The sequence below is a fragment of the Aotus nancymaae genome, unplaced genomic scaffold (genome assembly GCF_030222135.1).
Source record: "Aotus nancymaae isolate 86718 unplaced genomic scaffold, 86718_ANA_hifiasm-v0.15.2.pri h1tg000058l, whole genome shotgun sequence".
In the NCBI taxonomy this organism is placed as follows: domain Eukaryota; kingdom Metazoa; phylum Chordata; class Mammalia; order Primates; family Aotidae; genus Aotus; species Aotus nancymaae.
In genome coordinates, this window is record NW_026988472.1 from 13,703,857 (window position 1) to 13,718,334 (window position 14,478).

At 39.6% G+C, this 14,478-nt stretch overlaps 1 pseudogene; it reads left to right on the plus strand.

Moving 5' to 3' along the window:
* Nucleotides 1-1,422: 1,422 nt before the first annotated feature.
* On the plus strand, nucleotides 1,423-8,970 carry LOC105714280 (plasmolipin-like; annotated as a pseudogene).
* Nucleotides 8,971-14,478: the final 5,508 nt, after the last annotated feature.

The following is a 14,478-nucleotide window of genomic DNA, read 5'->3' on the forward strand; positions in this document are numbered from 1 at the left end:
TAAATTCACAATGAAATATTATCTCACACTTGTCTGAATGGTTACTATTAAAAAGACATAAGATGACAACTGTTGGCAAGATTGTGGAGAAAAGGGGCTTCTAGTACACTGTTAGTGGGAATGTATATTAATACAGTCATTACAGAAAACAGTATGAAGGTTCCTCAAAAAACTAAAAATGGAGTTACCATGTGAACCAGCAATCTCACTTCCAGGTACATATGCAAAGGATTTGAAATCAGTATGTCAGAGAGATATCTGCACTCCCATGTTTATTACAACATTATTCACAATAGCCAAGTCATGAAATCAACTGAAGCGTTCATCAACTGATGAATGAATTTAAAAAATATGGCATATATAAACAATGGAATACTATTCAGCCTTAAAAAGAGGGAAATTCGGTCATTTGTGATGCATGGATGAACCTGGAGCATATTATGCTAAGTTAAATAATCCAGTCACAGAAAAACAAATATTGCATATCCTCACACACATGTGGAAGCTAAAAAAATTGAACACATAGAAGCAGAGAGGGGAATTGTAATTTCCATAGGCTGGGGCATGGGGGCAAAGGTCAAAGGGGACAATGTTTTGGCAGGAGAAATAAATATTTCAGGTATTAATATTTTACTTAGCTTGATTCAATCAATCCACATTATGTACATATATCACAGCATCACCGTCCCCCATAAATATGTATAATTATAATTCATCAATAATGAAATTAGATAAGTAAATAAATAAAAGAACATACTTTATAGTTATTTTAAGAGTGAGAGCTCACTGTCATTGGTTGAAGGCTGCTTCCAGAAGCATTAACTCTCTGGCATTTTATGCTTACTGTGTGTAAGGGCTGAGTATACCCTGTTAGTGAAAGGGGTAAGAAAACCCTCTGGAAGAGTCACAGGTGTTCCCTGTAACAGCCTTCAGTAGGGAGAAATGAGTGTGGAGAAAATACAGATGGAGTACCAATAGCATCTGCTAGTTATTATAACTGAAGAGATGCCAAGAGTCCACTCAGTCCTCTGTCGGCTTTTTAAAATGGCTATACCTAAAACCACCCCTACAGAGACAAGCAACTCTTATTTCATGCCAACTTACATCACACGTTCCTGATTGCAGCAAACAAGTGGTGAGATACAACTAGAATGTGAAATCTACAGTGAGCTCTGAAACCCTCCCAAAAGAGCTTGTGCTCCAAAACAAAAGCAATGGTTCCAAGTAGCAGCAACTCTAATGCTTCATCAATCCTTAGATTGTACAGGCCCTGGAAGATAAATGACAGGCTACAAAGTAACCTGGGAAGTAATGATAGGCCACAGCAGCCCTAAGGTACCCTGGGAAGTTGGGACAAATCACAATAGCCCCTAAATGTCCTTGGGCCACATTAGCACCCCCAACACACCCTGGGAGGGAGTAATGGATTACATCAGACCCAAGGTACCCTGGATTTGGGATGGCCCACTTCAGACCCAAGGTAAAAGGAATCTCTGATTTTCTAATTCAAAGGTATATTTCACATACAGAGCACATTGGAAAATATAATCAGCAATGGGCATTCTCTGACAGGCAAGCATTTCTCCAGCCATCTAAATAGCAGCTGACCTCAAGTTATAACTAAACTAAGATTTCGAAACAAAACTAAGCTTTTCCCAAACAATAAATGGAATCAACATTTGAAGACACTGGTAAAATTATTCGTTTTGTTTACCTTTGTATCACTAGTCCAGTCACTGGGATAATAAATAGGTGTCAAATGAATGAATGAAAGCCTTAGTTTAATTTTTTAAGACAAACTATCAATACTATCAATATTTATTTCTTTGGCATAAAAGGTGTGGGAGTCTATTTTCAAATACATGCAGGAATCAATGAGTTAAGTAAAGTGAAACAGATTTCTTTACTGTACAAATTCTCAGAGCCTTTAATATGTTAAGCTGTATTTTAAGTCACCAGGCCAGGGAGACGACACATGCACAATTCCCTGAACTTATTTAACCACTAAACTCATTTTTCCCCCATGAAACATTTCAAAATCTCAAAGAATTTTGAGACATTCTAACTCCAAAGACTGACTAAAAATTGAAAAGCATAAACAATAGCAAAATTGATAGACCTGGGCACCTAGGGTCCTCACCTAGGCCCCTCTAAAGTTTAGAAGGCCCTTCACATGAGGTAAAAAAAACCACAGGACTAAGGGGGCCATATCCACTCAAAGCCCACATCTCCCCTTCGAGGTCAAGCTCTGGATCTCAGGACCCTGAGACTCCCTGCCCAACATTCCCAAGCCACTTCCAGTACCTATGCAGTTCTGTCCTTTGGGTCCATTATTCTGAGAGCAAACTGTGCTACAGGGTGGCTGGTGGGTGGGGAGATAGGAGTGATGGAATTTAGTCACATGGTCTAGAATAGCCACCAAAGGCTCCTAGTGGTTCAGGACAGAGCCAGAGGTGGAAAGAAAAGATTAGGGGCTGCATGGCTTGGGGAGTGGGGTTCTACTGATCTTGCCTCAAGCTCTGCAAATATTAAGGGCAGGCCTGCCCTTGGGAATACAATCTTCCTGTTCAATGAGCCCATGTGGGAAGTAAATGACAATGCTGCAAAAACTGTTACTTATTCCATTACAATTACTTGTGACTTCCTCATCCTTTGCACAATTATGAATTGTCAGGTAACAGCGGCATTTCCCAGATTTATCTCCAGCATCTCATTGCACTTCCGAACCTCATACTTTGCAAGTGTGTACAATGGAAACACTCACGTATATGGCTATTTTAATTATATGTAATGCAACCAGGAAGAAATTTTCAAAGGCTCCTAAATAATCAATGTGTCACAACCGTGCACTTGCATTAATTCACAAAAAATCATTAAAAAATTAAGCAGACTTTCTCATCCAATAGGCTACATTGTGATAATAGGAAATGCCATGGTCTAGCCAATGGATGACCTTCTTCTAGCTCATATTCAATCTGAAAACTGAAAAATGAAGGTGTTGAGAGGACATGAAGCCAGGAAGTATTGGCAGTATTGAGAAGCAGTAGACAGAGATTCCTCAGAGAGGGAGACAGCCACTAAGCCAGGCAAACAGAGAAGCCATTCCTAAACAATAGCTGGCTCAAATTGGCAAAGAACAGTAGAGGAAATATCTTAATATAAGTCAGAGCTGGGAGCCTTAATTGCAGATTCAGAAATAGCAGCTCAGTGCTGGGTAAGGACCACGAAGAATGCGAAAAAGAGGATCAACAAATCCTAAATAGAAAGATTTGGACCAAATCTGAACAGAAGCAAGGTTTTCAGACATATCTGGCCAAGATAAACCACTGTTAAAAAAAATATACATATATATACATATATATATATAGAGAGAGAGAGAGAGAGAGAGACAGATTAATTTCAGAACTCTGCTGAATATCATTTAAATTTGATATGTGTAAGTTAACTGTAAAGTAAACTATATATAATTCTTATTCCATGCCATGGGCTCAATTATTTTCAACCGTTTGCTGTTTTTGTAGATTCCTCCATTAAAGACTTGCCCTCAGATGCCTTTAGCAATAAACTGCTACAGTCAGTGAACTTCAACCAACCATTTCAATAAGGTGGTTGAGCCCTGAATTTTCTGTCATTTGCAGTAGTGTGACAATCATAAGACTCAACTGAATCATCTGTTAAACTGGTGGTCAAATTGTAGTGAGCATCAAAGTCAACTAGAGGGCTTGTTCCAACAGATTCTTAGAGAATCTTATACAGTGGGAATTAGGAGATTCCAATAATTTGCATTTCTAATAAGTTGCCAGGTGATGCCGATGCTGCTGGTCCATGGACCACCCTTTGAGAACCACTGTATTAAACACTCTAGATTCCCACCTCCAATCCATGGAAACAGAATCACAGACCCAGGATCCTATTTTTAACAAACATTCATGACGATTATTCTGGTCTAAATGTACCACACCTTTTATATGGGCTAAATTTCATGTTCTTTCTGTGTTGAGGACTTCCTCAAACCCTGATCAGAGTCCATTACCCTTATTCTACACAGTATTCTCAAACTCTTGATTATCTAATTTATCAACTCAGAGCAGGTTCAAAGCTATCTACTATGTGTGGTGTGGAACTTGCTCTTCTTTGTTTGTTTTTTTAAGCTATGAGATTTTTTTTGTTTGTTTGCAGAAAATGTTTTGCTCTCAGGTGAAGGGGTTTATATAAGTGATTTATTTATTACAGATACAAATTCCAAGTCTAATTTATTCTAAGCTTTTAAGTTCAACCTACAAATTATATTATTCTATTTATAAATCTAGTAAAGAATCATGCAAATATTTTTGACTGATATTTGGTCCTATTTAACTAAGTACCTTCTGCATTTTCAACTGCCCATAAAGGGATTAAATAATTTAATTTACTTTTTTTAGTTTATTTTTCTGAGATAACATTTTGCTATGTTGCCCAGGCTGGTCTCAAACTCCCAGACTCAAGCAATCCTCCTACTTCAGCCTTCTTAATAGCTGGGATTACAGGCATGCACTATCAATGTACTTTTTAAGCCCCTTAAATACCTGACTAACAAATAAAACCTTCCAAGCATTTAATTAATTTCTATGTACATAACAAATTAAAAGTATCATGAATCTTAAATTTTTCTTAAATGTCCAAACATGTTAATGGCCTTAAAATTATGGGTAAGTAGTCAGACAGGTTATGAGAAATTTATCCAGATATCATTTTAAAATTTGTAAGAATTGTGTTAAAAAGGACAGAAAACAGAGAATTGTGTCAAGTTTAAAGTATTTGAACCAAAACATGGAGACTTTCAAGTATCTCAAGATGTAAAAATTAAAACTTCTATCCTGGTAAAGGAACCAAAAACCTACAATGGGTAAAGGACACCCTCTTCACTAAATAGTGTTAGAGAAATTGGATATCTACATGCAGAAATATGAAACTCAATCCCTATCTCACCATATACAAAAATCAACTGAGGAGGGATTAAAGACTTAAACATAAGACTGAAACTTTAGGGGAGAGAGATCCAAGATGGCTGATCACTAGCAGCTCGGGCTTGTAATTCCCAGTGCGCAGAGAATGAGAGGACGCCACACTTTCAGACGAATATTTGTTGCTCACGGACTAGGAGATTCCCAGCAGAGGAGCCCCACGGGTCGCCAGGGCGACTCTTGTGGCCGGCGTGGCGGTTTTGCTGGCGCCTTAGCACACCAGCTCTTGGTGCAGAGTCCGGAGATTCCCGGGCAGAAAAGCACCATCAATCTTAACACCGCTATTTTGGCCGGCGCAGTGGATTGCTCATATTTCGGCGCTGGAATCAACAAGTTGGACGTCTGCTCAGAGACCTAGTTAGAAAGTCGGTAATTACAAAGACAACAGACGGATAAATATATAATGAAGGGAAGAAATCAGCGTAAAAAGGCAGAGAATACTCAAAATCAGAATGCCTCTCCCTCTACAGGGGATCGCAATTCCTCATCAGTAACGGAACAAGGCTTAATAGATTACGAGTGTGTTCCAATAACAGAAGCAGGTTTCAAAACGTGGGTGATAAGAAACTTCTGTGAATTAAAAGAACTTGTTCTAACCCAATGCAAAGAAACTAAGAACCTTGAAAAAAGGTTTGACGACATGTTAACGAGAATGGACAATTTAGAGAAGAATATAAGTGAATTGATGGAGCTGAAAAACACAACACAAGAACTTCGTGAAGCATGCACAAGTTTAAACAGTCGAATTGATCAAGCAGAAGAAAAGATATCAGAAGTCGAGGACCAGCTCAGTGAAATGAAACGAGAAGACAAGAATGGAGAAAAAAGGATGAAAAGGAATGAGCAAAGTCTCCAGGAAATATGGGACTATGTGAAAAGAGCTAATTTACGTTTGATAGGTGTACCTGAATGTGATGAAGAGAATGAATCCAAGTGGGAAAATACTCTTCAGGATATCATTCAGGAAAACTTTCCCAACCTGGCAAGGCAGGGTTATATTCAACTCCAGGTAATACAGAGAACACCACAAAGATATTCTTCAAGAAGATCAACTCCAAGGCACATAATTGCCAGATTTATTAGGGTTGAAATGAAGGAGAAAATACTAAGGGCAGCCAGAGAGAAAGGTCAGGTTACCCATAAAGGAAACCTATCAGACTTACAGCAGATCTCTCAGCAGAAACCCTACAAGCCAGAAAAGAGTGGGGACCAATATTTAACATCCTTAAAGAAAAGAACTTTCAACCCAGAATTTCATATCCAGCCAAACTAAGCTTTATAAGCGAAGGAAAAATTAAATCTTCTGCAAACAAACAAGTACTTAGAGAGTTCACCACCACCAGGCCTGCTTTACAAGATCTTCTGAAAGAAGCACTATACATATAAAGGAACAACCAATATCAGCCTTTCCAAAAATATATCAATAAGCAAAGAGCATTAACACAATGAAAAATTCACACTAACTAATGGGCAAAACAGCCAGCTAGCATCAAATGCCAGTATCAAACCTATATATATATTCTAATTGGATAAAAAGCCAAAACCCATCGGTATGCTGCATCCAGACCCATCTCACATGCAACGATACACAAAGACTCAAAACAAAGAGAAGGAGGAAGATTTATCAACCAATCAGAGAGTAAAAATAAACAAATAAACAAAAAGCAGGAGATGCAATTCTTGCCTCTGATAAAGTAGACTTTAAAGCAACAAAGAGCAAAAGAGGCAAAGAAGGACATTATATAATGGCAAAAGGATCAATGTAACAAGAAGAGCTAACGATTTTATAGATCAATGAGACAGAAAATTAACAAGGACATTCAGGACTTGAACTCAGATCCGGAACAAGTAAACTTAATAAACATTTACAGAACTCTCCAAATACACAAAACATACATTACCACCTCACACCTATTCCAAAAGTGACTACATAATTGGAAGTAAATCACTCCTCAGTAATCGCATAGCATTTCATAGGTTTAAATGAAATATTGGTTGGCTGCTTGTTTGTTATTTTCTTCCCTTATTCCTTCCTGTCTACATCAAGTATAATTATTGGTATAAAAGAGGTTTTCAATACCCATTACTAAACTGCATTCTAGCCTGGGCAAGAAAGCAATACTCCCATTCTCTCTCTCTCTTTCTCTTCCTTTTTCTTCCTCTTCTTCATTTTTTTTCTTTCTTTCTTTCAAAAAAAAAAAAAAAAAAGACTGAAACTTTAAAAAATACTAGAAGAAAACAGGGAAAATACCTTAGGACATTAATCTAGGCAAAGATTTCATGGTTAAGACCTCAAAAGCACAGACAACAAAAATAATAACAGACAAATGTAACTATATAAAACTAAAAAGCTTCTGCACAGCAAAGGAAACAACACAGTGAAGAGACAACCTGTTAATGGAAGAAAATATTTGCAAACTATTCATCTGAGAAGGGACTAATATCTAGAATATACAAAGAACTGAAACAACTCAACAGTTTAAACACTCTCTCTCTCTCTCTCTCTCTCTCTCTCCGCCCCCCCCCATTAAAAAGCGGGCAAAGCAGACTACATTGAGATACCATCTCACGCCAGTTAGAATGGCGATCATTAAAAAATCTGGAGACAACAGATGCTGGAGAGGATGTGGAGAAATAGGAACACTTTTACACTGTTGGTGGGAGTGTAAATTAGTTCAACCATTGTGGAAGACAGTGTAGCGATTCCTCAAGGACCTAGAAATAGAAATTCCATTTGACCCAGCAATCCCATTACTGGGTATATACCCAAAGGATTATAAATCATTCTACTATAAGGACACATGCACACGAATGTTCAATGCAGCACAGTTTACAATAGCAAAGACCTGGAACCAACCCAAATGCCCATCGATGATAGACTGGACAGGAAAAATGTGGCACATATACACCACGGAATATTATGCAGCCATCAAAAATGCTGAGTTCACGTCCTTTGTAGGGACATGGATGAATCTGGAAACCATCATTCTCAGCAAACTGACACAAGAACACAAAATCAAACATCACATGTTCTCACTCATAGACGGGTGTTGAACAATGGGAACACATGGACACAGGGAGGGGAGCACTATACACTGGGGTCTGTTGGGGGGAGTGGGGGGACAGCGGGGGGTGGGGAGTTGGGGAGAGATAGCATGGGGAGAAATGCCACATATAGGTGAAGGGGAGGAAGGCAGCAAATCACAATGCCACGTATGCACCTATGCAACAATCTTGCATGTTCTTCACATGTACCCCAAAACCTAAAATGCAATTAAAAAAAAGAAGAAAGAAAAAGCGGACAAAGGACACAAACAGACATTTCTCAAAAGAAGAAATAGTCTCCGGCAGCGGGATAGGGAGCCTTGGAGAAGAGCGGCGTGGGAGCCGGCACCTACCACTGGAGGGTGGCGACGGTAGCCTGAGTGACCTAGGGAGGCGAGCGGAGCTACCACGGTCGAGTTCCCGTCGAAAGTGAGCACAGGGACCAGCAGTCCCGCGCAGGGCGCCGGAGCGGCGCTGTCGGCGCTGAGCCGGGACCTGGGCTTCCTGTGCTCCCGCCACGGGGCGCTGCTGCTGCTGCAGCTGGTGCTGGGGCTGCTGGTGTGGGTCCGGCGTACGGCTGAGTGATGTTCGTCACTGTCTTCCTCTGGCTGATGACAGTCGTCTTCTTCATCCTCTACCTGTTTCGGCTGCATAGAAGTTGTATATGGTGCCCTAGCCACTAGTGTTAAATGATCTTTAACGTCAGCGCCACTGTTCTTTACGTCACCGCCTTCATCGCCTGCTTTGCGGCAGTTGACCTGACGTCCCTGAAGGGCACGCAGCCTTATAACCAGCATGCGGCTGCTTGGTTCTTTGCGTGTTTGGTGGTGATTGCTGAGCGAGCGCCTTCTTTAGCTACCAGGCCTGTCAAGGAGTAGGCAGCAATGCGGCCACCAGTCAGATGGCTGGCGGCTATGCCTAAACCAACTGTGCCACGGCTCCCCCCGGGGCTGAAGCTGCCGCTGGGTCGCAGAGCAGGGTCCCCCGCAAGCCCAAAGCTGGAGAGCCCTGCGCAGAGTCAGCACTGCAGGGACTACAGTTGCTCTTCTCTGCCCACCAGACACAAGCTCTCACAGCGCTAAAAAGCAGGCCCAGGCTGGCTGGCATCTGGGCTTGCAAGAGGCCAGCCGCTGAGACCTCCTACCCATCCCTCTTATTCAGTGGAGGGTGACGGAGGGATCTGAGGCTGTGTCTCTGCCTTGTTTTTAGAGGACTTCAGCGTCCAAGGCTAGGGCCCACCCTTCTCACCAGCACTAAGTGCACTAACAAGGACTTCAGACCTGCAGCCCCAGGCCCCGTAGTATAAGCCTAACAAGCAACACGTAGCACCTTCGGCTTTGTTCCAGGAGAGCTGAACAAGGTCGTGAAACCATTCTCCTTCCTTAAGACACAATTCCAACCCAACCCTCCCTGGAGCCAACCTGTAAAAAGGAGGTTATGATTGTTGACAGCATGCTCTTCCTTCCCTGCATTTCGCAAATCAGTTTTAAGTGACTTCTCAATGCTGAAAAGCCTGTCCAGGTTTCCTTCCCTTTCCCAAGCCTCTCTCTGTAATACTCCCTTTTGGCAAAGCTCACATTAGTGCGGACTGCCTCTCTGACCCTGCTGACTAGGCACATGGGGCACAAAGGAGGGAGGGACATGACAACTTGCCTGGCCAGTTGTCATGTGGTTGGTGGTGACTTTATTTTTGTTTGTTCGTTTTTTATAAAAATAAACCTGAGAGAAATTTTAATAAGAAGTCATGCCGGGCGCAGTGGCTCACGCCTGTAATCCCAGCACTTTGGGAGGCCGAGGCGGGTGGGTCACGAGGTCAAGAGATCGAGACCATCCTGGTCAACATGGTGAAACCCCGTCTCTACTAAAAATACAAAAAATTAGCTGGGCATGGTGGCGCGTGCCTGTAATCCCAGCTACTCAGGAGGCCGAGGCAGGAAAATTGCTTGAACCCAGGAGGCGGAGGCTGCAGTGAGCCGAGATCACGCCATTGCACTCCAGCCTGGGTAACAAGAGTGAAACTCCGTCTCAAAAAAAAAAAAAAAAAAAAAAAAAAAAGGTCATACAAATGGCCAACCCATATATGAAAAAACGCTCAACATCACTAATCATCAGGAAAGTGCAAATCAAAACTACAGTGAGCTATCACCTTACTCCAGTTATAATGGCTATTACTGAAAAGACAGAAAAATAACATGCTGGTGAGGATGTGGAGAAAAGGGGAATTCTTATACACTATGCAGGAATGTAAACAAGTACAGCCACTATGGAAAACAGTACGGAGATATCTCAAAAAACTTAAAATAGAACTACCAAATCATCCAGCAATCCCACTCCTGGGGGTTTATCCAAAGGGAAGAAGATCTGTATCTCAAAGGGATACCTGCACCCCAATGTTTATTGCTGCACTATTCACAATAAAAAAAGATATGGAATCAACTTAAGTATCCATCAGTAGTCAAATGGATAAAGAAAATGTGGAATACCATATGGCCATAAGAAAGAATGAAATCATGTTATTTGCAGCAACATGAATGGAACTGGAGGTCACTACATTAAGTGAAATAAGCCAGTCACTATGTTAAGTGAAATAAGCCAGAAAGACCAATGTTCTCACTCATATGTGGGAGCTAAAAAAGTCTATCTCATGGAGATAGACAGTAGAATGATAGATACCAGAAGCTGGGAAGGGTGGTGAGGATAGGAGGGATGAAGAGAGGCTGGTTAATGGGTACAAATGTACCGTTAAATAGAAGGAATAAGTTCTAATGTTTGATAGCCGAGTAGGGTTACTATACTTAGCAACTATGTATTGTATATTTCAAAATAGCTAAAAGACTTGAAATATTACCAGCACATAGAAATGATAAATATTTGAGGTGATACCCCAAATACTCTGACTTGATCATTACACATTCTATTTATATAACAAAATATCACGTCTCATAAATGTGTACATAAAAATTTAAAAAATCAACTTTTGTCCCAGGAAGGAGCAGCCTGAAGTTGCAGGATTCCATGAGTAGATAGAATAATTTGGTAATAATTAGATTGATTTGGTAATTAGACACAAATCAAAGACATGGGCTACCTGGTCATTCCTTCTTTAAGTTATGTAGTACAAGACACTATGAGTGTAAAAAGGGAGCTTGGCTTGGCAGTCATGATCAAGAGAAAAACTGCCATGTCTGGCTGAAGGTTTAGACTTCACATCCTAGCGGATATCTCTGAATACCACATAGTATCAACCGTTAAAACTTATTTGGGATGAGGTAACGGGGTTATTCACAAACCTCCAAATCTCAGTGGCTTAGCACAATATGAGTTTATTTCTCTCTCATAAAAAGTCCAATGCAGATTTTCCTGGCCTATGGTTTTCCTCTAAACAAAGACTTGGAGATCCAAGCTCGTTTAGACTTTTGGGGCTGTCATCATCAACACCTGGCTCTGAGGTTGCTATGGAATGAGAAGAGACAGAGCCTGGACAAAACATACCACCTTTTAATTACCAGATTTTATGTTTTAAATGTTTTACTAATATTTTTATTATAACTATTATATTTATGGGGTACAATATGATGTTTTGAAACATTATATAATATGGAATGATTAAATCAAGCTAATATAGCCATCACTTCACTTATTTAACATTTTTTTGTGGTGATACATTTAACATTTATTCTCAGTTATTTTGAAACATACAGTACATCGTTATTGACTATAGTCACCCTGCTGTGCCATAGATATCAAAACTTATTCCTCCTAACTGAAACATTGTATCCTTTGATCCTCAACTGCCCATTCTCTCTGCCCCACCCCCTGCCTCTGTTAATCATCATTCTACCATCTACTTCTATGAATTTAACGATTTTTAGATTCCACGCGAGTGAGATCATGCAGTATTTATCTTTCTAGACACCTAAGTTGATTCTATAACTTGGTTATTATGAATAATGCTGAAATGAACATGAAAGTACAGATATCTCTTTGACATTGATTTCAATTCCTTTAAATGCATTCTCAGAAGTGGAACTGCTGCATCATATGGTAGTTATAGTTTAAGTTTTTTGAGGAACCTCCATGTCATTTTCTATTACAGCTATACTAATCTACATTCCCACCAACAGTGTGTTAGGGTTACCTTAACTCCACATTGTTGCCAACACTTATGTTTCATCTTTTTGATAAAAGTCATTCTAAAAGGTGTGAGGTGATATCTTATTGTGGTATTAATTTGAAAATGATTAGTGACATTGAACATTTTTTCCTGAACCCGTTGGCCATTTATATCTCTTCTTTTGATAAATGTCTATTCAGGTCCATGCCCATTTAAAAATTTGGATACTTGTTTTCTTGCTATTGAGTGGTTCTTTATATATTTTGTTTGTTTTGTTTTTAATTTTAATTTTTAATTTGTGTGGGTACATAGTAGGTGTATATATTTATGGGTTACATGAAATATTTTGGTACAGGCATGTGATGTGTAATAATTACATCAGGGTAAATGGGTTATCCACCACCTCAAGCATTTATCCTTTGTGTTACAAACAATCCAATTATACACTTTTAGTTATTTTTAAAAGTATAATTTAATTATTATTATTATTGCTCACAATTGCATATTTTAAATTTCGGTACATGTTGCAGAAAGGATATTTTTCCTACACAGTTTTAACAATTTTATCTGACCTTTACCCATCTTAGCTATTAGCTGAGCAGAAATTCTTACCCATTTCAGAGATGAACTGAAATACATGGTTACCAGATACTAGCAAGGGTCATGGGTTTGAAGAACAGGGATTGGGGAGAGTTAATGGGTACAAAAAATAGAAAGAATCAACAAGACCTAGTATTTTTGACTATAGTCACTCTGTTGAGCTAACAAATACTAGGTCTTGTTGATTCTTTCTATTTTTTGTACCCATTAACTCTCCCCAATCCCTGTTCTTCAAACCCATGGCCCTTGCTAGTATCTGATAACCATGTTTCTACTTTGTATCTCCATGAATTCAATTGTTTTAATTTTTAGCTAGTGAAAATAAGTAAGAACAGGTAAAGTTTATCTTTCTGTGCCTGGCTTATTTTCACTTAACATAATGACCTCCAGTTTCATCCATGTTGTTGAAAATGACAGGATCTCATTCTTTTTATGGATGAGTAGTATTCTGCTGTGTTTATGTACCAAATTTTCTGTACCCATTTATCTATTGATGGATGCTTAGATTGCTTCCAACTCTTGGTTATTGTGAATAGTGCTGCAATAAACATGGGAGTGCAGGTATCTCTTCAATGTACTGATTTCCTTTCTTTAGGGTATATACCTAGCAATGGGATTGCTGGATTGTATGGTATCTCTATTTTTAGTTTTTTGAGGAACTTCCAAACAGGTTTCCATACGAGTTATACTAATTAACATTCCCACTAACAATATGTGAGGATTCCCTTTTCTCCACATCCTCGCCAGCATTTGTTATTGCCTGACTTTTGGATAAAGGCCATTTTAACTGAGATGAGATGATACCTCATAGTAGTTTTTGATACACAATTCTCTGATGCTCAATGATGTCAAGAACCTTTTCATATACCTGTTTGCCATTTCTATGTCTTTTTTTGAGATATGTCTATTTAGATCTGTTACCCATTGTTAAATTGTATTATTAATTTTTCCTATAAAGTTGTTTGAGCTCCTTATATATTCTGGTTATTAATCTCTTCTCAGGTGGGTAGTTTGAAAATATTTTATCTCCTTGTTCAACACCCGCCTATGAGTGAGAACATGTGGTGTTTGATTTTGTGTTCTTGTGTCAGTTTGCTGAGAATGATGGTTTCCAGGTTCATCCATGTCCCTACAAAGGACGCGAACTCCTCGTTTTTAATGGCTGCATAATATTCCATGGTGTATATGTGCCACATTTTTCCTGTCCAGTCTATCATCGATGGGCATTTGGGTTGGTTCCAGGTCTTTGCTATTGTAAACTGTGCTGCTATGAACATTCGTGTGCATGTGTCCTTATAGTAGAACGATTTATAATCCTTTGGATATATGCCCAGTAATGGGATTGCTGGGTCAAATGGAATTTCTATTTCTAGGTCCTTGAGGAATCGCCACACTGTTTTCCACAATGGTTGAACTAATTTACACTCCCACCAACAGTGTAAAAGTGTTCCTATTTCTCCACATCCTCTCCAGCATCTGTTGTCTCCAGATTTTTTAATGATTGCCATTCTAACTGGTGTGAGATGGTATCTCAATGTAGTTTTGATTTGCATTTCTCTAATGGCCAGTGATGATGAGCATTTTTTCATATGCTTGTTGGCCTCATGTATGTCTTCTTTTGTAAAGTATCTGTTCATATCCTTCGCCCACTTGGACACAGGGAGTGGAGCACTATACATGGGGGTCTGTTGTGGGGGAGTGGGGGGGACAGCGGGG